The 26,423-nt window shown below is 37.6% G+C and overlaps 1 protein-coding gene across 1 annotated transcript in view; it reads left to right on the top strand.

The window, feature by feature from the left end:
* The window catches only part of ADGRV1 (adhesion G protein-coupled receptor V1), a gene marked incomplete at its 5' end in the record, with an annotated part of 540,732 nt that overhangs the window by 500,838 nt on the left and 13,471 nt on the right, over positions 1-26,423 (top strand). The window lies entirely within an intron of this gene.

Genomic DNA, 26,423 nt, shown 5'->3' with positions numbered 1-26,423 from the left:
GAAAGGGTAGAGCCAGCAAGAGAACAGCATAAGCCAGGACTTGCCATCAGCTACTGATCAGAACCTAGAACTTAGACCAGGGACTTAGAGATTTAGGGTGTTTACACCATAAGTTACAAACTCCAGTGTCTGCAGGGGCAAGAAGCAGATGGCTTGGGGCTCCTTGTAAGAAATAATTGTACCTTGTCTAAGGGGCAGCAGCTCTTGGTTCTAGACAGGAAGTAGATGTAGTAGCAAACAGATCTTCTAATTTTTCTGAAAAAGTCAGAAACCAAATTTTTGTGTGACAGCTCCTGATTTGTTAATATCAGCATGTAATTTTTAAATATATATATATATTACAACTATATATATATATATATATATATATATATATATATATATATATAGTTGTAATAGACACGATATCTTTATTTAATTTATTCATTTTTATGTGGTGCTGAAGATCAAACCCAGAGCTTCACACATGTGAGGTGAGCACTCTACCACTGAGCCACAACCCCAGCCCCCCCCCCCCCAGGCATGTATTTAAGAACAACCTTTAAACACTGGAGTCAATGTAAACACCACGGGCAGGCAGTGTGCAAGGCACCAGTCTGTGACCTATGCCTTCCTTGTAGCCTTTCCCTCACACTCTGCTAATCAGGGAAGAAATTTTTTCCAGTTTTGTCTTTCACAGATTTTCTACACTGATTTTTTTTTTTAATACAAGTTGTTTTTAGAGTTCTTGGACCCCTTTTGTGAACACAGTCTGTAATAAACCCCAGCTCCCAGGGTGGCCTCAGGATGATCCATTCTCCTCAAGTGACCTCAAGTCCATGGCTGACCTGATAGGGGAGGAGGGAGAGGCTGGACATTCTGGAACTCTTCTGGACTTGGGCAAAATATTGGAGTCCACCGACCTCAAAACTGTAGCCCCTTAGCCAGCACATGTCCATTTAGCCTTGATATGTGAGGAAAAGGAGCATGTCAATGTGAGCCAGACCAGATCCTGCTCACCTGTGCTTGTCAATATGTGGTATGTTCATGCAGAAGAGAATAGGACGCTGTGGGATTGGTACAGCACAGAGAGTGAAGGGGAACACTGTTCCCATTCCTCAACTGTAAGACAAAGTCATGGAAATCAAAAGCAGAGGCCCTGACTAGCCAGGCCAGGGGAAATGTTGTGCTCCTCCCTATTATTCAATGAATGTGCCCATCCCTATGCCAGGCTATTGGAAATCTTCACCAAAAATAGAAGCAGTGGACAGTGGTCCAGGGGCTGGGATGGAGACAACAAACTATTTTTGTTCCAAGTGGAAGAAAGAGGCCAAACAAGAGATTAAAAACAGGGACAAGTGAAAAGAACTTGTCAGCCCCCCAGCTCATGGGTGTGTTTCTTTATGGTGTGAAAGTCGGGCCAGAAGTCTGAAGAACCGAGTCAGGACCTGAAGTTTGGCTTAATCTGAGTTGTAGTTCAGAAATGTGCAGAGCATTTGGCACACGAGCAACCCGCATGCCCAATGTCAGGCCCCCTCCCTCTCTCTTTTTTTTTTTCCCTCTTGACTTTCTTTTTTCCTTCTTTCTTCAGTGGATTTTGTTTCCCAGAGAGGAAAGGATGACCTCAGCCAAATATGAGATACAGGCTCATCTAATTAAAATTTTTGTTTATTTACTTGTGATTTTAAAAGGAATATGAAGCACACTAGAGAGACATTTGTGTCTGGAAAGAGTTGAGCAACTCTAAAGCTGTAACATGCGGCAATTGGTTAAAAATTGCTAAATTATGTTTCTTTATTTTTCGCAAAATGTCAAATGTTGTTCTTTAGCTTCTATAAAGGTCACTATGGCTTAAAAAGAAAAGAAAAGAATAAAAAAAAGACCAAACTTGGACCATTAACTTGTTATTGAACTTCAGAAGTGTTTTATTTACCAGTAAAGTTAAACCTTAAAATGTTTTTGTGACGCTGAAACAAGAAGAGATGAGATTGCAATTAATGACTTGCTGCTAACTTTCCTCTTCTTTATGGGCCTTTCAGTGAAAAACAAGGAGAACAGTTTGGCAGCCAGTTACTTATGATCACTCTGTGTGTGTTCATATATGTGCAATAAACAACCAGGAAGTGGGGGGAGTTATAATATTTTCCTCATGCTTTTCTGACCTTACATGTTCTTGAACAGAATATAGCTGTGGGAATAAAATTCTTTTAATGAATACATTTCACAGTGGCATTTACCGAATGGTAACCAGGGACTTGCTCTTCCAGCAGAGAAGTCATTTTTTTTATAATTGATGATGAACAATGGAGCACACACACGCACACACAGGAAGAAGAGAGAGAACAATTTGTTCAAAGAGGTTTTCTAATAACTGTTGTTATTCATAACTGCAGTTTGTGCTCATCATAGTGCATTGAGACGCCATAACTCTATTGGGGGAAATAAAGTGAAAATAATAAAATAGCATTATTTAATAGCATGAAATCATAAATTTCTATTGAATTGAGCCTTTTGACCCCATTACAAAGCTGAGCAGTCCAGCAAAAGGTAGTCCACGAAATGATTATTGTCATTATTGTCATGACATAGTTGTGACATTTTAAGAAGAGAATATACACAAGTTTATCTTTGGTAGCGCCCCACCCAGCTCCCATGTTTGGCTTTTTGTTGTATTTGTTCTGGTTAGTTTTGGGGTTCTGTTTTTGTTTTCTTTTTGCTTGTTTTTTGCTTCTCTTGCCTCCCCCTCATGGTTCCCCAACTTGTGTCCTTTGGCTGAGCTTGTCTCACTATTAGGTAATTCCCTTTGAATGTTTCACAGAGCTAGTTTCAGAAAGGTCTCTTGCCAGGATATTGGTGTTTTCAAGAGGGACTCCCAGGCCTCCTGCCCATCTTTCCTTCTCCTGGAGATAATGCAAACATGCCAACCCACCTGCCTTGGCCATCTGCTTCCAGGCTGTGGGAGTAGCAAGTATAAGCTCTCCACCATATATCCTGGGTTCAAATCCTGGCTCTGTCACTTATCAGATCTATGATCCGTGCATTCCTGTGCCTCAGTTTCCTCATCTGTAAAGTAAGAAAGATAATGACGCCTATCTTACAGGATTCTTGTGAGGACTGAATGAGACAACAACGCATGTAAAATATCTGATAGGATGGCCATACATAGGAAGTACTCACTGAATGTTAATTATTATGTTACTGCTATTATTCTTGTCTTAGTTCACTCAGGCCTCTATAACAAAAATATTTTAGACTGGATAATTTATAAACAATGATAATGTGCTGTTTATAGTTCTGGAGGTTGCCAGGATCAAAGTGCCAGCAGGTTTTGTGTCTGCTGAGGACCTTTTTGACAGAGGTGCTGTATTCTGTATATCGTCACACGGCAGAAGGAAAAAGAGGCTGGCAAGCTTCCACAGGGCTCCTTTACCAGGGCTCTAAGCCCCTTCCTGTGTCAACCAAGTCATCTCCTAGAAGCAGCACCTCTTAATAGTATGGTTTCGTCATGAATTTTGGAGGGACACAAACATTCAGACCTAGCAATTCCCAATATGACCATCCATGTTTTTACACATCATATTTTCTGAATTACTGTGTAATTACTCTTTCACTCTCTGAGCTATTTGCTGTAGTTAGAGCTAGACGATACTTAATTTTTATCTATCTACCTACCTATATACCTGTTCTATTCCAGGAACTATTTTATGTGATCTGGATAAACCAGAAAACTGAGAAAATACTTTCCTACTAACAAAATTGACAATAATGCCTGCCTTTGAGAAACTTATATTCTAGTAGAGAATAAGAGGTAGAAGGAAAATATAGACAAAACAAATAAACACAAGAGAATTATGTAGCTTGTTAGAAGGTAAGTGCCAAGTTTAGGAGAGTGCAAGGCAGGGAGATGGGCTGCATTTTAAATAGGTGGTCAAGGGGGCTCTTTGAAATGGCCTTGCCTAGTGGTCTTCTTTATGGAGAAGGAAGCAAGGAGGGCCTCAGTGTCCACCTTCAGTTGGTTTTACTTTCTTTTCTGAATAACATGTGTTTTCAATTTTCTTCCACATTTTTATGTATTTTTTCTGAATAATCATCAGGGAGTTTCATTATCTTATTAATACGACAAAGGAAATGTCTCTTAGACTCAGATCCTTTGGTCTATTTTTGGCCTTTATCCTAAAATTTTTCTCTTCTCCTTACTTTCTAGTATATTATGAGTTTACGTCTCCAAAAGCATCACAAAATTAATTTCACAAAAAAATGTCTTTATAGCTCAGCTTTTCTCCCATATGGAAGCTAGAAGGAAAAGAAAAAAAAAATCATGAAAGTAGAAGGGAGTCAGGGAGGGAGGAGAGGAAGAGGAGGAGGTACAGGAGAGTGAAATTGATCAAATTATGTTCTATACATGTATAAATATGCCACAACATAACACACCATTCTCTATAAGTGGTACATACCCATAAAAAATATCTGTCCTGTTTTCCCCTCCCAGTTAAGTGAGGTTAATAGTAGGTCCATTATGTAAGATTTTATTTTAACTTTGGCCAGTTTAGTATTGCTGCATCAAAAGGAAGTTAGCATTGGCTTAACATCACTTAGCAAAGTAGGTGCAATGTGAGCAAAACTAGACCAAAAATACTTGAAGATTGAAGAGTCCTGGTGGTGAATTTAACATCCCTTTGGAAAAAATCCTTGACTTCTAGTGCAGACACCTGAATTAACATGATAAAAGAGACAAGGAATGGGACATTTACATTACATTACAATTTTTACATTAAAATGTAAAAAGTTTTCCCCAAAACTCTGTTCATAACAAACTTTAGCATTTAAGTTATAGGGGTCAGGAAGAAAAATTTTCAATTAGTTGGTTTAATTCAGAGAAACAGCACGAAAATATGTAAATGTAAAATTTTCTGTAATGCTCTCATATTTGAATTTGTATGAGTTTTTAAACTAATTTCTTTCTCTCTATATATTTTAATTATTTAATACAAGAATGGATTGGATTATCACTTCAAAAGTGAGGTTTAAAAATCTCTAGAACTATTCTGTCCACATTTTGTGAGACAAACGAGTCATGGAGAAGAGAAAGAGAGAGAGAGCCAGTTGGGCCCTCAGAGACACCCGATTTCAGCTGCTGTGCCAGTGTGCAGTGCAGACTTCAGAGTAATGGGTTCGGAAAGGCTCTGCAAGACCAGCAGAGTGAAGTCACAGATGCTCTTCTCCATTTCCTATTGCATATATTCTCAACATTCAGGACTTGCCTCTCTTGAATCAATCAGAGTGTTACAGGGCTAAGGCATTCTGGGAAACTGAGGCAGTGCAGACACACCCCCCTTCAGACCCCGATTCTTGCAATCAAGTCAGAAAGATCTCAGACATGTCACTCAGAGTAACAAACACTGAGTTTATTGAAGGGATGGAAAAGGGTACAAGGGGACACTCTCAAAGGAGAGAATGGATCCTCTTGAAGAGGAGAGGGACAGCATGTCTCACCTGCACTCCAGTTTTATTGGGAATCCCAGAGAACTTTCCAGAGAATCCCACCCAGGTCCACCTCTTGACATTTGACTGACAGGAGGATGACATTAGACATTCCAGTCCCCATGGCCATGACAACTCTAGTTCACTTTGTTTCATGCTGACTGGTCTTAGTTGGATTCATACCTGGAAATTCTTACAGATTTAATGGTTAGAAGGAATTATCCTTATCTCCCTGAGTTCTGGGATCTGGTCTGTGAAAAAGGTTACAAAGCCTTCCCCTTCAGGGTAACTTAGGTTTGTTTCTCTTATCGACATTTTTTTGGGCCTGGTTTTCTCCTGCAGATTGGTGAGGAATGTGGCATATCCTGTCCACTTAAACTGGGCAGGGTTGCAGGTAAATTGCTTCTTGGAAAAGAAAGGAAGTGTGGGGGGTCAGCAGAGTGGGCCCATTTTATAGAATTATTCCCTTAACCTCTGTTCCCATCAAGAGTAGACAAGCACAGCCATTGACATTCTCTCAGCCCGTGTGAAAGTCTTTTAAACTATGAACTGCCGACATGATGTGCAAATACTTGTCTTTAAAAAGCTCGTGTCATTTCCTTTTGGTGGTGTGTTAGGTTTTCATCATTGTGACAAAACTCAACTGATGAGGAGAAAAGATATATTTTGGCTCATGGTTTCACAGACTGTGGTCACCTAACTGGGGTGTTTAGGACCTGTGGCAAGACTGTACATCATGTGACAGAGAAAAGCTGCTTGCCTCCTGACAGCCAGCAAGCAGAGAGAGGCAGGCCTAAGGTCCCAGCATTGCCTTCAAGGACACACCCTCACTTCCTTCCACTAGATTCTACCTCCTAAATTTTCCACCATCTCCCAATAGTGCCATCAGCTGGGGAACAAACTTTCAACACATGAGTTTTGGATGACCTTAAGACCCAAAATGTAAGAAGCAGGTCATATATAATACATTTGTTAAAAAAATAAATAAAGTAGCCATTAATATCAGGTCATCCCTTGGTATCTGTGAAGGACTGGTTTTAGGACCCAACTGAGAATATTAAAATTTGCAGATGCTCAAGTGCCTTATGATGTAGTATTTGCATATAGCCTATGTACACCTTCCTGTATGCTTTAAGTCATCTCTAGATTATTTGTAATACCTAGTACATATAAATGCTATTAAATAGTTGTTTTATTTGACAACTATTTGTCTGAGGAATAATGACATGAAGAAAAGTTTGTACATATTTAGTACAGATACAGAGTTTTCTGGAACTTTTTCTTTTTTTTTTTTTTAAAGAGAGAGAGACAGAGAGAGAGAGAGAGAGAGAGAGAATATTTTAATATTTATTTTTTAGTTATCAGCAGACACAACATCTTTGTTTTTTTTTTTGTATGTGGTGTTGAGGATCGAACCCGGGCCGCACGCATGCCAGGCAAGCACGCTACGGCTTGAGCCACATCCCCAGCCCTCTGGAACTTTTTCAATCTGCATTGATTGAATCCTCAGATATAAAACCTGCAGATATGGGGAACCATCTGTAATTCTTTAAAAGGATCAGCAATATAGTCAGAAGATACAGTGAAAGCTGTAACCTATAGCATCACATCATAGAGTTATTAGAGTAAATTACAGGATCCATGAGACTGCATTGAAAATCTCTAAGGCCCAGAGAGAAACTCACAAGTAACACTAGTCTTTGGAAACCAGAGCAGAGAGTTAAGGATTTGGATCATACGGGCCTACTTTGAATTCCACATGCAGTACCATCCCTAAATCCTAGTAAGTGAAATGACACATAAAGTGCTTAGCCTGTTGCTTGGCACATAATAAACAGAAAAGAATAGCTTCAATATTTAGAAGAAGGAGGAGGAAGAGGAGAGAAGAAAAGAGTTTCATGGTCTTAAATAATTCTCCAAATTTATTATGAGTCTATGTACATGGTGCTAGAGTTTTAGTGGTAACTTGATCAACAAAACATGGAAATATATATCACAAATTAAATTGGCTGTAACAAACAGTGATTATACTCATAGATAATACAGAAAGGTTTTATTTCATTCCCAGTCCTTTTGACCATGCTCTTATGTCCATATGTAATTCTCTTCCCCTTTTAAAAATGATCTTAATTTTCGTCAGAATCCAGCTGTAACTGTACCACTTCCTTGAAATCATCTGCACCCTTCCTAGTTTACAGTAATGTCTTCTGATGCCAACCCCCACATCATTGTCTTCTGTAGTTTTGCTCACTTGGCACCTCATCCAACACTGCCTAGGGCTGTTCCCTAACCAGTTCCCTGAAGACCCACTCTCCCTGTTCCTTTGTACTGCCCCTAAAGCTTAATTACAGGGCTGGCACAAGGTCCTCAGTAAATTCTTGTTGAATTAAATCTCTTATTCGAAATCTCTAATGCCTCTACTCCCCTCCCACAAATCCCCTCAATTTAGGGAATCTCTTGTCTCGAATGACCAACAAGTTTTAGCACCTCATCCCAAACTGACATTTTTAAATTATTTACATGCTTCATAATTTTCCAGTGTGTACTACCAAAACAATGTTTATATCAAAAACATATTTAATTATCCAACATTTTTCCTAACAACTGTGGTACTAGCCAGGAGCATTGGCCCACTTAGAGGAGTTGAAATAGCTAAAGGTTACGTGCTTTGCCTCAAATAATAGACTTAGTGGTAGGGTTAGGAATGGAAATGAGGTCAGCCCCCCAGAACAGTCTGGTGGCCTTGAGCAACCAGGAAGGTGAAGTCGGTGCCTCACTTAACTCACTAAGTTTACTGGAAGTGCCTATTTTTCTATGTGCCAAATTCAGTAAGTCATGGAACAAATGTTTATTTTGCTATGCTTTGAAAAGTTGCTTTTCTTCTTGTAAGTTTTCTCTGTGGAAGAATTCCAAGATATGACTTAATCTATGTTTGCAGCATTGAACTAGAGGCAGGATTTGTCCTGTAACTTGGCTCTGTAATTTCTGGACCACTGCTGTAGAAAGTAGGAAGGGTAGAAGCAAAAAAAGAAATGCCTGGTGTTTGACTCTCCATTCAAGATCCATTCCTGTCTTAGAGGCAGTGAACAACATACCTAGAGTCCCCCTAACATCTCCAGGTAGGCATCAACTTCTCAGAACAGTCAGGTGTTTGCTCAATAATTATTTCCAGAATGACAGTAACCAAATAATTCCCTCAGGTTAGAGATGAACTAGACATTACCAATATGGAAGCCCATTCCCAGTCAGAGCTATTTGCTATTACCCCTTAAATTTCTTCTGCAGGCTTTCTTTAAGCTGAGACTTTGTGTTTGTTAAATTATAATAATCTCAGAGTTTTAAGATACTGCAAGGGGATTGCCAAAAGTAGTTTATAACTTAGAAAAAAAAATCACTTCAGCTGGCTAAACCATCCATATAGTCGTACGTAGGTAGACAAAGTGAAAGCAAGATCTGATTGACAGCTTGAATCCAGGAAAAAAATTAGGAAGCCGACTTCATAGGAGACACCAGAACTTGCCCTGAACCATTTTAATTCTTTTTCTGTTTTCATAATACAAATTTGGGATGCTTTCAAAATCAACAGACTGTCATGCTGTTGATTCACAGCCTAAACAACCTTGTCAACCCTTTCCTAAATAGTAACTCTGATCCTTGAACTTGCTAGAAGTATGCTAGCTTTACAGGTCTTCAGAGTTTTTCATGCTGCCTGGAAGAGTGACTCTATAACATTGTTTAAAATATAATCACACTGCTTAGTGTTAGAATTTTGAACAATCAACAGGATTCGTTTGGGGTTTACAATGCAGTCATTGGGAACCATATGGCTTGTTTAAGTCAACATCTGTGATTCCATTCAGTTAAATACTGAAAATAAAGTGCTACAAGAAGATTTTATTCAGTCTCAAATCCAAAACTCCATCACTTTTTTCCTGTTGGTTACTTTAGCACCTGATCCTAGGTGGAAACAGTTTTCTTTTCCTTCCATTTTCACTCTCAGCTGTTTCCATGGCTTAGGAAATTTTGTAGAAACTTTTGAGTTGAGCCACTCAGTGCCTTGACGTTGTTCAGAGGTTTGTTGTTTCGCTTTTGGTTGTTTTCTGGGTCCTCTTTCTACTAATAGAGCAAAAATGCATTGCAGTATGGCTGTTAGCTTGCAGGATGGTCTTGTCATTTACAGTGAATAGAAAGAATACAGGTCCTAAAGCCAGCCAGTCCTGACCTGCTGAGCTTGGCACTAAATATTTTAACTTCTGTTTTTAACACCTATGAAATGTCTACAGTAATAGCTTATGTACAGAATTGTTATAAATGTGAAAACCTACTTATTTATTACTAAGTATTGACCCAATATAATACCTAAGACATTCAGGGGCACAGAGCAATGATAATAAATTAAGACTTCTTAGTGATAATTTCTTCCCAGCCACTGAAGGATAAACACAGCTTGTCCTTATCCAAGTGTTCTAGAAATAATACATGTTCACTATTTAAATAGTTTTCTATAAAAAGCTTTTGTTCATCAAAGAAATAACCAGCCAAACAAAGAGACAACCGACAGAACAGGATAAAATATTTGCAAATTATACTATATCTGACAAGGAATTAATATCCAAAATATATAAGAACTCAGACAACTTCATACCAAAAGAACAAGTAACCTGATTTAAAAATGGGCAGAAACCTGAGTAGAAATTTCTCACAAGAAGGATGGCCAACAGGGAAAAGTGCTCATTGTCGCTAATTATCAAGGAAATGCAGATCAGATCCATGATTGCCTCACCACAGCAAGAGCAGCTATTAGCAAAAAGACAAAGGATAACAAGTGCTGGCAGGGATGTGGAGAAAAGGGAACCCTTGCACACTGTTGGCAGGAATGTAAATTAGTATAGCCATTAGGCAAAGCAATATGGAGGTTCCTTAAAAAATTAAAACTACAACTTCCATATGATTGATTAGTCCCAAAGGAAATGAAATCACTATGTAGAAGAGACATCTGCATTCCATGTTCATTGCTGCACTATTCACACTTGCCCAGAAAAGGAAAGTGTCCATCAACTAATGAATAGATAAAGAAAATGTGGTACATATACAGAATGGAACACTATTCAGCCATGAAAAGAATAGAATCCTGATAGTTGTGACAACATGGATGAACCTCAAGAACCTTCATGTTAAGTGAAATAAGCCAGGGACAGAAAGACAGGTATCCCGTGATCTCACTCATGTTGAATTTACACAAGTTGATCTCATGGAAGTAGAGAGTGTAATGGTAGTTACAAAGGCTGGGGTGGTTACAGGGAATGGGGATGCAGAAAATGGCCAGAGGATGAATAATGTACAGTTAGGAGGAATATATTTCAAGATATCTCTTCAAGAAAAAGGAAAAAGAAGTTTTGTTGTTTTGTGTCAAAGGAGAAACACGGGGGGACTCCTGTCCCAGAGGTTGTGATTCTGCCCATCAGGGGGACAGAACTTCTATTTTGTCTCCCCTTGGGGTTTATCATAAAGTAGTTAAACCTATAAATTTACTTTCTGTGAACAATTGGTCCATTTCCTTAGCACACACCAATTCCATTGTAAATTAATATTTGGAGAGCGAATCAGTTTTCTGAAGCTTTTGATGAGTTCCTGAAATATGAAATGTTTTTTTTTTTTGTTTTATCACAACATTTATATGTTATAATGTGATTACTCTTGTCTGTCTTTTACTGAGCTGCAAACCACTTGAAGCCAGGTGCTGTGTGTTTCATCTCTGTGTTCCAAACCTTAACGATGCCTTTTCTCAATAAATGTTGAATTATTGAATGGATTCATGAATGAACAAATAGTTGAATGAATGCTAAGAATAACAAAAGTCTTATTATACCTTTCCAACATATTGCCATATCCCAAATTCAAACGGTTCTTCTCCACCACTCCAGCCACCCTCCCCCAAATACACACACCCTGGAAGAAAATAGTGAAAACGTGGAAGCACATTCTGCCATTCTTTAGGCAGGCTGGCACTACTTCCATAATGATCTTCCCTGTGTTCCAGTACTTAGCACTTGAATCGTCATTCTTTGATTTCGGGCAAATTGGAAAGAACAGGATTCACTAGAAAATAAATGTTTTCTTTAAATTCCTGGAGGATTATTATAAAAACAGTGAGGCAAAGATTCTTCAATGTTGGAAAAACAAAGCAAGACTTCTGTAATTAAAACCAGAAGACATAGTATGGATGAGAGAAAACAGTAATCAGCCTAAAAGAGGAAACGCCTGGACTTAAAATACAGCCCTGTGTCGTCTAACAATGGGGATAAGATCTGAGAAATACATCATTAGGCAGTTTCATTGTTATGAGAAAAATCATCATCATGCATGCGTCAAGAAGATGGCTAAGATGTCAGTAGGTGTTATACACTTAGGGAACCACCATCATATGTGGGGTCCACCATTGATATTAAGTGTTGGTATTTGACACTTGGCTGTACTTAATTTTCTCTAGACTAAGAGATGGATATAAATTGTTCTGGGCATTTTAAAATCACAATGATTTAGAATGTTTTGCTGTTGCATTTATGAGTTAGAACTCTGAAATTCATTTCCTTTTTTTTATAAGCAAATATAATTGACATTTATTTACCAGAGGGGCTCCGTCTTCTCCAACTCATGATTTTTGGTGTATGTAGCAAGAAGATCAGAAATCATTATTGAAAATATATTTTAAAGTGTTCTCTTCCTCTCTGATTCTCTGTCCTGCAGGTTATAAGCCAAGCTGAGTTAGAAAGCACTTTGGAGAGAAGGTAGAGTTCTCCTCTATCTGTGGGTTCTGGAATTGCTTGCCATTCTTGGATTCCCCTCTATGTTAATGATGGGCAGTCTATGGCACTCTTGTTTTCTCTCAAGTATATTTTATAGGCTGCCTTTATCTTTGGGAACATTGTAGATCAAAATTTGATCTTTTGTTTTGCAGGCTCAAAAACAACTCGATTTTGACAAGGCTCAAGAAAGCTGATTCACTATTCCATGGTGTACTAATTTACAAGGGATTTGTGTGTAGCTAATGAAATGGACCAATTGCCCACAGAAAGTAAATTTATGGGTTTAACCTTCTAAAAAGAGACATACAAGTATAAGTCCTGCAACTGTATCATGTTCTTAAATTATTTTTTAAAAGTCAAACTTTAATTCTAGAAAGACTATTTTTTGATATATCTATTTGACAGCACATTGTGATTTTGCAAATGAAGAAACTGGAAACCTGGGTATTCTCTTTTTTTTTGGCAGGCTGAGACTAGAGGCCAGGTCTCCTGGGTAGAAATTTATGTAGTCTTCATGAGCTGAGCCCTGCCTACTGCCTCCTGAATCCTGTAGTGGGACTGGGGTCAAAAGTTGGAATTAGACATGGTCCAATTTTTTTAGCAATTGTATAATTAAGGGGGAAAAAAACACTAAAAGAAGTATTTCCATTAAGCGTAAGACATTGGATAGAGCCCTTTTCTCTCCACTTTTGGGGAAAGGGAAAAAGAAGTTTTTAAATATAAAAAGAAATAGGACATCAATAAATCAAGTACCTGGTTCCCTAGTCAGTGAAGAATAATCTACATGCTCGCTGACTATCGAAATGATCATTTGTCATTGTTTACCAAATACTTTTCTTTAGACTATAGTGTTGACTTTATTTTAACTACTTACATCAATATCAATGTGGCCTTAATTAGAAGGCCTTTCAGAATTTCAGGAACATTTGAGTTTTGTGGTTACATTTGTGTTTCATGATACCTTTATGAATCATAATTTAGGTTATTTCTGAAAAGATTTCAACAGGTAGATTCTCATTATTTATCATTCAAAGGCATTTATTAAGTAAATGACTACATTAGATTTTGAGGGTTCAACAGAGTAGCGACAGGAATGATCACAAACAGAATGCATGAATCACAGGCTGCATTCTACTGTGGGTGGCAGATTTGAATAAAGTTATCACACACACGTTGTTGCAAACTGTGGTAAGTCCTAAAAGAGGACCCTGCAGGGTGCTGTGGAAGCCTAAGGATAAGGATGCCATCTAACAGGGAGGACTTGTGAGGAGTGAAATCAACAGGCCCAAGCAGGAGTATCTGTCCTAAAAGAGGATTCCAGGCAAAGAGAACAGCACTATCAGGACCTGGCCCCCCTACCTGTGTAATAAACCTTCATGAATGATTGAATAAATCAATTTGCAAAGGCCTTGAGGTGGGAACTTGAACTGAGAACTAGGTAGCTGGATTTGGATAGTGAAGTAAGGGTGTCAGTGATGGCCTAGGAAAGGTGGCTAGAATCCAGCTAATGCAGAGGCAAAGATATATAAAGATTCAGGACTTTGTCCTCAAAGTAGTGGCTAGCAATCATTAGATGATCTAAGTAGTGAATGAAGTTACATCTTCTATTACAGACACTTATTGCAGGAGAGGAAGTAAAGAGAGCAGTGATATAGAGATTTTTGTCTGGGTGAAGGTATGAGATGGTGGTGATTTTGTCTAGCATATTAGCAGAGTATCTGAAGACAAGTTGAAGGTTCCAGAGATTTTTTTAGAGATGACATTGATTTGGCTGTTGATGGGTTGGGTTGGGGGCTGCAGGAGGAAGGAGAAAGGGGGTTATTGCAAGTATCCCAGGCCATCTGAGTAACATCAGTATCTATAAATGACCTGTCTGGATCTTTCCAACTCCACTAACTCTACTTCTGCACCGTACCTCTGAGAGCATCCTGAAGTCGTTTCACTCTGCCACTAATCTGAGATAGTTTACTACTCAAATACAAAGGAAGCAAACCCCCTGTGCTTCAGCTACTCCACACTCACATTTCCAAGCCTGCAAAGGAGAATCATGCTCTTAAGAAAGAACTCTTCAGAAGTTCCAAGCCCCTCTGAAGGCTCATAGGAGGAAGGATGATAAAACTTAATGAAATTGTTGGAAGATTTGAACAATAATGATTGCAAAGTCCCTGATAAGGTGCATGGCACATAGAGAAATATAATGAGATAGAATCCACCTTTCCTCTTTTTTGTGCTGCTTCTCATATCTTATGTTTCTAGGAATCCCACCTGAAACCTATTATGATTTATTACTATAATAATTGGGTGTTTTTCAAATTTAGTACTTAATTTTTTGGATTTGTGTTTAGTGGTTGTACAATCACACAACATATTAAAAGTATGTGCCTGCCATGTGTGGTGGCACATATGTAATCCCAAAGGCTCAGGAAGCTGAAGCAGGAGGATCACAAGTTCAAAGCCAGCCAGCCTCAGCAACTTAGTGAGGCTCTCTTAGTGAGTTATAACTTTAGTGAGTTGCTATCGCTAAATAAATATAAAAAGGGCTAGGATGTGGCTCTGTGGTTAACTGACCCTGAGTTCAATCCCTGGTACCAAAAGAAAAAAAATAATAATATGTACCTACTGTCAAGTAAGCAATAACTACTTATAGAATCAAGAGCATGTCCCATCCCTAAACCGTAGCTACCTTTAAATAAAAAAGACAAATGTCCATTATATCACTGACTTCAACTTTACATACTAAAAATTTATTAAATCAGAAAGACCTAACTACTAGTATCTCAATCCTATTAATTTTACACATATGTGTTCAGCCTGTGTCATGAGTATCACGGGAATGGCCACTACTTCTTTATGTGCAGACAATTACAGGTGTTCACAAACCATACAAAGTGCCTCAGTCACCTTTTTGGCATGGTGACACAGACTCACTATTTTTCACCAATAAAATAAATATTAATGTGTTGTTTTTATTACCTGTATGAACATTTCCTTATACAAATCTAGAATGTTTCCTTGTATTTAATTTTTTTTTCAGAAAACATGGGGATATTGTTTCTTTGTCATATAAATCCCACATTTTTCTTTGTCCTAAAAATTATAACCTATATTAGCATAATTTAGCAAAATATACATTTTTTAATGAGCGTGGTGATTTTAAAGTCAAGATATAAACCACTCTGTGCACAGAAGACTTACAAAATTACATAAAGGAAACCAAAATTTGGGGTTTTGGATTTAGTTCCTTAATTTTAGAAAATTTTCTTTTTTTAAGACATAGTAATCACCTTATATACTTAAATTAATATTATTTTTAAATGAATAAAGTAGTAAAATATGACATAATTTTACATATACTCCTGAGAACTTTAAACACCACTCACATACAGAATTCAGCTTTTATTGCCTGTATGGTAATATACCTTTCATCCCCTGCACCTACAGGTGTTTTGTAATTTCAATTTAGCAGCCTATAAAAATCTGATTATAATCAGAGAGATTAATCCAAAGAAATGCAACAGCGTGTTCTTAAGGAGGAATCATACTTAAGTGTTGGCCTTATGTTTACTACTGATTTATGTAGAATGTATCATAGATATATTGTAATTAATAAAATCTAATCTTTTTCTCTTTAAAAAAATTGTGGTTATAGGAGCAGCCCCTATAACTATAGTTGTGGCTCAGTAGTAGAGCGTTCTCCTAGCATGTAGGAGGCACTGGGTTTATCCTCAGTATGACATAAAAATAAGTAAATAAAATAAAGTTATTTAAAAAGTCATCTTTTAAAAAAATGTGATTATATACCTTCATACCTATTTACTTGGGATTTATCATGGAAATAGCTGCCAAAGACAGCACTCCAATTTAAGACCTCCAAATTTCTTGAGAAGATATCCTAAGGACAAGGTGCAGATAGCACAGTTAGACCCATTTCTTAGTGAAAACGAGCCCTTAAAACCTACGAGCTCTTTGCATAGGGATCCCAGATTTTCTTGCCCTCATTTTTCTAGGCCTTATAGTATGGACTTTTTGAACTTTGTATGTCCACTCATCTACTCAACAAATATTTTTTGAAAATCTTAGTATTTCCAAGGCTTTCTGCTGGACTTAACAAAGGTGAATAAATCCAGTTTTGTCTTGCTTGAAGAAGTTCAGGCACTGTGGTGTGATGCAGGAGACCAGCTAGAAATTGGCAGTTAGGAGACAGCATAACAAGTGCTGTGAAAGGGGCTGAGCATGTATGTAGCTCAGTGGTAGAGTGCTTGCCTAGCATGCATGGGTTCAATCTTCAGTGCTGGAAAAGATAATAATAAAATAAGTACTGTAAAAGGCTAGGACTCTTGGATCAGGTTTTCTAACCAGTACAGGGTGGTGGGGTGGCCAGGGAAGCATCCCTACATCTTAGAGGAAGCTGAGACCAAACCAGTTAAAGCAGGACCAGTTGGATTGGGGGAGGAAGATGAGCAGAGGGAACAGCCAGTCTACAGGGCAAACCCAAGAAAGAACATGGCACGTTTGGAGGAGCTGCATGTGACGGGTAGTTCAGTACACCCCAAGTGTCGAGTCTGATGCAGGAGTGGTGGTGACAAACAGGAAACATACCGCAGAAGGCTTATTAGTGGGTTACAGACTGTTCTCTACTCTGAAAGTGTTGGGGAACCACTGAAGCATTAACAGCTCCCTCTCCACATGCTGCCATCTTGCAAAATGACCCTATGTGAAGGAAAAGAACTGCCAATGCCTTAAGGAAGATGGTCAAAAATTGTATTTAGAATCACACTAAGGCAGCCCAGCGCCTTGCATTGCTTTCTCCTCCAGTTCTGGGAAAGAGGTGCTTCTTAGCTGTGTAATGCATTTAAGTATCAAGATCCGCTTGGCCTTCTGATGCTTCCATGTTTCTCAGAAGCAACAATCCCCCTTGACTGGCAGGAACGTGATGAAGTACAAGGAAATAAATCAGTCATATAAAGAATGAGGTTAACTTTGTGCAAATTCTTTCAGCAATAAAAAACAATATCACCTTAACTTTACAAAGCAGGTTTATAGTCTGCAAATATGTACCTTACCTTTATTTTATTTGAGCCTCATAAAAATCCGCTGAAGGAATTGGTATTTATATCCCCATTTTACTAATGAAAAAAAAAACTGAGATTCATAGAAAGTATTGCTCAATTTAATAATGTTTAGCAAGCAGCAGAACTGAGTTTCATTTCCAAGATAACTGACTTTAAATCCTGTTCTTTCCAAGAGATAGGCAGTTTTCAATCAATAAAATGAACAAAAATCCTTACATTTTTTGTTAAATTATCAATTACAAGAATTGATCACTCCATTTTCTTAAAGATTAGCAGATAATGAATAAGGTCCTAAGACTCCAAATAGAAAGCAATATAATGCCTATTTCTCTGACTTTGTGTCTATTTTGGCATAAGGAAAACAAATACTCTATTTAAAATCTATTTTTAAAAGGGAAAACAATTGATTTGGTGTAATGGTAATTAAAAGAGGTATAGCCAGATATTTAGTCAGTTAGACAGTCTCACATGTGAAACTTATCCACTCTTTATAAAGTTTAAAGTTTCTGCTGAGAAAGAAATTTGAGAGTGAGGCCCACCTCCTGGCAGGCATTCTGGGCTCAGGACTTCATTCATATGCCTTGCTTTTTGAATTCCAGTGTATGCTGTTGGAAATCAATACCAAATCTCTTCATTTTATCAATCACAGGAACCACACAGTAAACACAAACTTTTAAAGAATAATATGCAGCATTATTTTGTTGGAGAAAGATAAAATAGTTGGAAGGACATCACTAAATTTAGGTAAAGCCTTCCCTGGACCCATCCTCCTTTACTGATTTACTCTACAAGCAGCAGTCTAAAGTCTGGGGAGTGGAGGAGCTACTGGTAGCCTCCACACCTTAGACCAATGAGTGGGCATGAGATGCTCTGAAGGCAGGACACTGCCTCTCTGGAGCCTGCAGTGCACATCTCCAGACTATTACACATGAATTTGATTCATGATTAAATAACACTCAGCTATTACATATGAATATGAATGAACCAAAGATAGGAAAGTATTTAAATTGCACATCATCCTCATGTAAGAGAGCTGGGTGAAACCTGATTTTTATAAAATGAAGTTGGCACCTCTGCTTTTACAATGTTGGGCCCTCAGTGAGCAATTGCTAGCTTGCCATATAATACACTGTCATTACCAATAGCATGAAAGGAGGTGATGTTAATAAAAATGCTGACTCAAGAGGCTAAACCCCAAATCCCAAGCCAACCAGAATCTTCACAGGCAAACTAGAACTTGAAGTACCCTAGCAATTGCCCAACTATAAATCCAACCTTCAGTTCTTATTCCAAAACCCTGCTTACATATAAAAACATGTCCTTACATAATTAATGAGTTTGGGAAAAAATTTTCTCTAGAAATAGTAGTTTCAAGGAAGTTTACATCCAATATTGAGTGGTTCTTTCTGAGTGTTAAGATTTGGTATATAAAAAAAAAATTTTTTTTGGCTTCTCTATATTTTTTTCTCTCTTCCACATAAATATGAACTTAGTTTGCTTTTAATTTTTTTTTATACTAGGGATTAAACCCAGGGACATTTTGCCACTGAAGCACATCCCCAGGTCTTTTTATTTTTAATTTTGAGACAGAACCTCAGTAAGTTGCTTAGGGCCTTGCTAAATTGCTGAAGCTGGCCTCAAATTTGCAATCCTCCTGTTTCAGCCACCTAAGTAGCTGGGATTATAGGTGTGCACCACTGTGCCTGGCCTTAAATTTTTATTTTTTTAAATCAAAACATTCATAGATTTTTAGATCTTTGCTAGTAAATCGATTATGACATACCATCAACAGAGAAATCCTAGTGTTCTTATTTTCTTAATAAGAAAATTGCAACAAAAAGATCTTCCATGACTTGTCCCTACAAAACAAGCTAAGAATCATAAGAAGAGAGTATATGAAAACAGTAACATAATATTTTCCACAACATGTATTCTAATTCTTAATATCTGGAATTATTATTTATTTCTGATTAGATACTCTATTATCTGAAATCTATCAATGCAAAGATTCCAAAGACTATGATACCTCAAGAAATACTTAGAAAGAATTGCAAATTAAGTTTTCTTAAAGTTGCAAGAATACAAACTTCTGATCACCCTGCTGTGAGAATTCCTTGATTAAAATATGTTTTGAAGTCCAAACTGGCAAAATTCTGGGAAGCGTCTACTGGTGAGATATCTCAGTATTTGCAATTTTGCCAGTTGTATCGATAAACTTCTTATTCCCAGAGCATAAGTTAAACACACAAGGTTTTAGTATAGCAAATGTGGAGTTCCACATTTCTATAAGTGTCTGCATGGTATATCATTATTTGGAATTGATTCATATGAAAATGTTCCTAAAACAAAGCCATTTAGATCATCTTTGATATTTAATTTGCATTATAATGAAATCAGTGCTTTCTTGAAAGTGTGCTAAATAATTTCTTTTTTCCTTTTAAAAACAACATACAAGTTTTAGGAGTTCAATATATGCATCTTTAGCTGACTGACTGCCTTTAGCACCTTGTGGACAGTAAGAAATCAGGAATATCAAAGTTGTGCATTTCCAGAAGAGATGCTGGTGTTAGATGTGATGTTAAAATTTTCAGGAAGGCACACCTACATTGGTCTTGCGTTGCAGAGAACACAAGATATGCAGTGTGACTCAGTATTTCTCTTCAGATGGAGCATTTGATTCAGTTTGTAGTTTAAAGGAATTGAACTCTGTGCTACACAGTCTTTTGCTCTAAACAAGAAAACTAAAGATCAAAGTGGGTGAGGTAGGAGAAGAAAACCTACCAAGTGTGAACAGTTACTGAACAGGCTACTCTAATGTCCTGAGTCAGATTACTCTCCTAATCTCAAAGGACCTTTTCCTTGACACTGCCACGTACTACATATTTTGGTTTATTCTCATCACTTTCTCTATCGTAATTGTGTTTCTTCCATATGCATCACTTGCATCTGAAATGAACAAACTCTTCTTTCTCATTGATATCTGTTCTTTTTTTTAAATATTTATTTATTTTAGTTCTTGGCAGGCGAACACAACATCTTTGTTTGTATGTGGTGCTGAGGTTCGAACCCGGGCCGCACGCATGCCAGGCGAGCGCGCTACCACTTGAGCCACATCCCCAGCCCCTGATATCTGTTCTTGACAAGTCACCTCATCCTCCTGGAACAGCATCTTCTCTTGGCTGCCCTGATATAATTGTGGCTGTCCTTTTTTTTTTTTTTTTTTAAATCTGACTTGCCAGACAAGTTGGTTGCCTTTTGTTTACTTCTTTGGTCATTATTCCTGTTCAAATCCCCCAGCTGTATTTAATCCTGAGCACTCAGCCTTTTTCTCCATAGAGTGTCTTCCAAAACCACACACACACACACACACACACACACACACACAAACACATGGGTGCACGCGGGTACATATGACTTCTGCTTTCACCATTACACAGCTACTTTCCTCACTTCCTTCTCTCCTCATCTCCACTCTGGTACTTAAAATATTTTCCATATTTTCACTTCAAACATGTATGAACTTTAGCTTCCATGATAAAGTCATGTCATATTTCTATTGGCACAATGTCATCCAGTTTTCCCCTCTCATCATCATCAGAGACACTATCCAAACAATTTTCCATACATTGATAAAGTGGGATGTCTGAACACTATTTTTTTTCTTTAGGTACTGGGAATTGAACCCAGGGGTGCTTTACCGCTGATCCACATCTCCATCCCCTCTTTTATTTTTTATTTTGGGTCTCACTAAGTTGCTGAGGTTGGCTTCAAACTTGTAATCCTCCTGTCTCAGCCTCCTAGAGTCACTAGGATTAAGGGTGTGTGCCCCTATGCCCAGCCTGAACACTAATTTCTAAAACCTTGTTTTCAAAAAGGCCATTTAAAGAATGCTAATTTTTTTAAAATGATGTTTTAAAGTACCTGTAATATTTAAATAATCACAGTAAAATTTAGTAGTTTTATAATTTTAAATAAAAAATATTCTTCTTATTCAAAGCTTACCATAACTCAGTTATTTTCTCCTCTTTGTTAAAACTTTTAAAAATTATTCTCAGATTTCCAATCTCTTCTACATTCTTTAGTCCCGTCTCAGTACTCTTAGACCTCCAGTCTCCTCTACCCCTCAGTCTTACTATCCAACTCAATTTGTACTTCAGAAAATTTTCTAATCTAGGAATTTTCAATGCAGCAGTGTTTCTGGAGTTAGAAGTTTCTGTTCCTGTGACTTTTTAAAAAACTTGATTTACAGTTCCCTCTATCATATATATATATATATATATATATATATATATATATATATATATATGCTGTTGATAGACCTTTATTTCATTTATTTATATGTGGTGCTGAGAATCAAACCCAGTGCCTCATACATGCCAGGCAAATGCACTACCGCTGAGCCCCAGGCCCAGCCCAGTGCCTTCTATCTAGATGGAGAAGTCTGACACCTGATAAGTAGCATCATGACTGATTGGAGCGCCACACTTTGAAACCCCCAGAAACATGGAGAACATGGAGATACTCAGAGATGAAGTGCTATAACCAAGGCTAGAACAAAAAAAGGCTGAAGTACAGGGTTATGTCATCTGGCCATGAGGTTACTGAGGCATGAGCTCATCATTATCGTGGATATTTATCACACTGAAAACTTTGACCAAATAGTTCTTGTGCCCACAAGCAACACAGAGAAATATATTCATAAATTACACATACAAAACTTGGTTGTATAAAAGGGACAATATGTTATCTGTACACTGAGTATTTATGACAAAAATAAAACCTATTGAAATGTTCCTAGGAAATATAAAATTTAGAAATAGATACCTATTTAAACCTAAAAACGGAAGACCTGCTGCTTCCCACATATTTAGTCATGAACGTGACTAAAGCCACAGACTTCTGTTTTGACTTTACTAGTTCTGAATAGATAAGTTATCTATTCAGATACATTATCTTTTCCTTAACCTAGTAAGGAATTACAGAAGAACTTGACATAGTTTTTGGTGAATATTTGGTAATTATTTATCCCATTCAAATATTTTTAAAAGTTCTTGAGCAGTAACTGCTCCCCAAGATTCCTAAGTGTTCCAGTTGTGCTTACTAACCAACAAATACCAAGGTAAACCCACTTGTTTCCTTTCTCTGTATATTTAATACACAGTTGGATTATGGGTTCTTATAAATAAGACTATTAACAAAAGTAACTTTAAATATTGAACCTAAGCACAATTTAAAAGATGAATCAATTAAAGATGAAATTCCTACTTCTCTCACACCTAAAAAGAAATACAAATGCCGAGACACTGCATTTGTCTTTTCAAGTCTGCCATTGGAATGAAATTCATTGTCTGCTGCTAAATCACTGGTGGTGCACAACAGCGGCCGGTCAGCAGCCCAAGAGCAGGTGGAAGCCAAAAGCAAGGGATCATGGAGAATGCCCAGGGGCATCTGAAGGGGAGGGCAAGACCATAAGAAAGAGTAGCTGAAGTCTGCAAACCCAGCCCCAGTAGAAGAGCCAGAGATAGCCAGTAGAAGCCCCAGTAGAAGAGCCTGACAGTCACCCGAGGGAGGGTTTAGCACACAGCAGCCCCACCTCCAGCCAGACGCTACCCAGAGGAACAGAACCTGGCCATGGAGACTTCATTCTCCCACGAAGAGTCCTGGCACATGTGACATGTAAAACAGAAAGACTGAGCGGAACCAGAAGTTGTACTGAACAACTCCTGAATCATCTGGCTATAGTTTCAAAAGAATTAGAGGACTAAAACCAACACAGGCCTCAGACCTGTCTGTCCTCACCTCTCCTATTCTCTCTCACTGATGAAAATTTAAAACCATTGTCTTTTATTTAACAAATATTTCTTAAGCTCCACCTACAAGCTAGAGACCACACTATAAGTTTAAAAAATACAATACAGTGAATTGGGCGTGGTCTCTTACTTTTTGGAAGTTTGCAGTTTAATAGGAGTCATCCTTGCTCTTCTTTCTCTTTTTAAACCCAATTTTGTAATCTTTGAGCTGCAGAAAGATCAATTCCAATGGAGATACCATTTATTCTGAGTGTCTTATTCTGCACTGTTTCTGAAGGATGTGACTGATTAGGAAAGCTCATCTGAAACCTAGGCATCCCTCACTAGGAGTTGTTAAGCCTTGGAGAACTTGTAAAATGATCTCAGAAATGTAAAACCCAGGTGAATCACCTTCCTGTTTTAACCACTTCTCCCCTACTACTGCTTCATGTTAAATTTGCGCCATGGTACTATGGTACTGATAGAAATTATTGAGATGGCAACCAGAATCTCCTGTGCTTTTTTTGCTCCTTAGTGATTTGAAGAGTACTTATAATCATTTAGACTATCATTTGTGTTTCAATGAATGTTGGATAATAAGTTTTAATTTCCAACTCAAAAGAAATGCAGAATTGCCAGGTATTGTGGCACAAACCTGTGATCTAAGCTACTCGTAAGTCTTAGGCATAAGATCCAAAGTTCAGTTCAAAGCCAGCCTGGCTATTTGTGGAGACTGTCTTAAAAGTAAAATATCTGGGGATATAGCTCAGTGGGTGAGCACTTGCCTAGCATTCGCAAGGCCCTGGGTACCATCTCTAGTACAGAAAGAAAGAAAAAAAAAGATAAAAAGAAAAGAAATACAGAATTGGTCATGATGAGGATCAATCTAGATATAATCTAAAGACTTTTGAAAAAATTTTTCATGATTGTAATAGGAGGACCAACAAAGTGAAAGACAGTACATAGAAAGAATTCTCTTCCTTTTAAGCCTTTGTGGTAAGGAATAGGAAGCACAGATGGATTATATATGTCCTGCTTCTGAAACAGTTAACTTGTTACTTGGTAAGACATTGTTGTATTTGTGAGCAGCTAGAGAGCAGGAGCCAAATGTCTTTTCCTTGCTTCTCAGTGCCTGATGGGTAATCAGCAATATTGGACCAAATAAGTGAGACTCCAGATTCTCTCTTAGAATTCCTTTCCAGATCAGCATACAGATGAGAGCTTGAGATCCAACAGTATTTGGAATGGGAACTTGTTTTTAGTCTGAGGTCAGAAACCTCCACAGCTGAGTACTTTGGATAATGAAGGTCCTTTTTCTATATTTGCCCAGCCTGGTCTGGACACAGGCACATGTCATACAATCTGCATTTAAACATTCTTTCCTTTCCATTTTAACAGTGTTTATGTTTCCTGGGGCACATCTAAAAGTTTCAAAATATTTACTGTATATTTCTATGCTTTTAAGAAAAAAATATATAGTTTTCACATGCAAGTTATTTTCAGCAGGCAGTTCCTTTCCTGAAGCACAAAAGGCTAGATAGAAAAACAAACAAGAGAGAGAATGTGCAGTTTTAACAAATGGGTCCTTAGAGATGAGTTTTAAAGCATGGGTTTTGTTTCCTGATCCAGCTTTTACCCTATCACTTCACAGCACTTACAGAAATCCTAAAATAAATCAGTAACATTTGCACAGTTTTTAAGGCTGACAGTTTAAATTTTTTCCTGTTTTGTCTATTGCTGTGGCCAATGCAATTAGGTCATAGCCATGTGAAAAGTTAGTCGTACAAGAAAAAATTTGGATGTGTATGAGTGTTTTCAGGAAGATTTTTCTTCTGCTACTACTCACAACATCATTTGGACATGAAGCAAATTTACTTACCTAACTTAGAATATTGTTTCCAAAAGAACAAACAACCCTAATAAATAAATGGTAAATAAAAATGAAAACAAATGTTTATATGGTTTAGAGAAATGGCTTTCAAAAATATTTTTAGCAGATACACATTGATTTTAATTTAATAATACCACAACCCAAGAAGGCATCATTTTGATAGAAAGGGGAGAAAGGCTTAAATTATCACAGTATTCCAGAAATGGCAGCAGAGATCAAATGCTAGTATGTGTACCTTTTGTACTGTCCTCTAATTTCATTTTACATAAAAATTATTTGCAATTCTTAAGCCTTGGGTGTTTTCTAATAGACTTTTTACTATCTATACCCATAGATAAAAGTTTCAGGTTCATGTTGCTGGGGATGTAGCTCAGTGGTAGAACACATGCTTAGCATATGCAAGTCCCTGGGTTTAGTTCCCAAAACAAGGGTGTTGGGGATTCAGGCTCACAAGTGTATTGTTGCTTCTACACTCTTAGAAATATTAGCAACCATAGGAGAGTACAGATTTCACAAAATGAAGACAGTTATTCATGTTTTCCAAAAAATCTTGAGGTTAAGTCTTTGGTCTTTAATCAGCTGCTGTCTTGAGTATATCTTTGTGTATTGATTTAAGAATTCTGCATCCAAAAAGTAAAACACCAGGATGAACAGATACAAAAGGCACGATTTAACACATTTATTGGCTGATTGTAAAGGTCAAAATTACCAAGCTTTATAGAAGCACCATTACAAGTATACAGTGGAACCCTTGTAGAAATCATGAAGGAGAGCCAGTGTGGAATGTCTAGAACACAAATGCAGAATGTGAATTGCTATCTGTGACGTCAGCATAGACATTGTCAAGAGTTTGATCAGATTGCAAAAGAATTTAAAGGGCCGGCAGCTCTCGAAGAATGCATAAGATAGCTTTATTATTCTTACATAACATGTACTGAGAAGCAAGGCATGCTAAATATTAAGCAATCCAATGAATTCCTCTGAGTCCCTACCCAGTGATTGTACTTCCAAATGCAATAAGTAGGTGAGACACACAAAGGAAATTAGGAGGCTCAGTTAATACTGCCCTTCCAGATATTTACAATGTGAGTGGAGCATTTGGTACTCCCACTTCAACCATTTTACTAAGAGAGAGGGTGAGAGAAAGTGAGATAGATGGGAAAAGATGGTCATTTTATAGAAGGCAAAAGATTTGCTTGCTTTTTTTTCCCCCTCCCTTATTTAAAACTTTGTTCTTTCATTAGTAACCTTGGAAAGAGAAATACACATTAAGACTCAGAGCAAGACAGAGACTCCAAAATACATGGTTTTCCCCTACCTCCTTTGTAGAGGTTACAGCAGAGTTTAAAACAAGCCAGCCTCACTCCAGCTCTTGCCACAACCTAGTTTCTACATATGGGTTCCA

Source organism: Spermophilus citellus, assembly GCF_964194105.1.
Source record: "Spermophilus citellus genome assembly, chromosome: 1".
In the NCBI taxonomy this organism is placed as follows: domain Eukaryota; kingdom Metazoa; phylum Chordata; class Mammalia; order Rodentia; family Sciuridae; genus Spermophilus; species Spermophilus citellus.
Note: the sequence above shows the minus strand (reverse complement) of the source record. Positions and strands in the feature narration are given on the sequence as shown.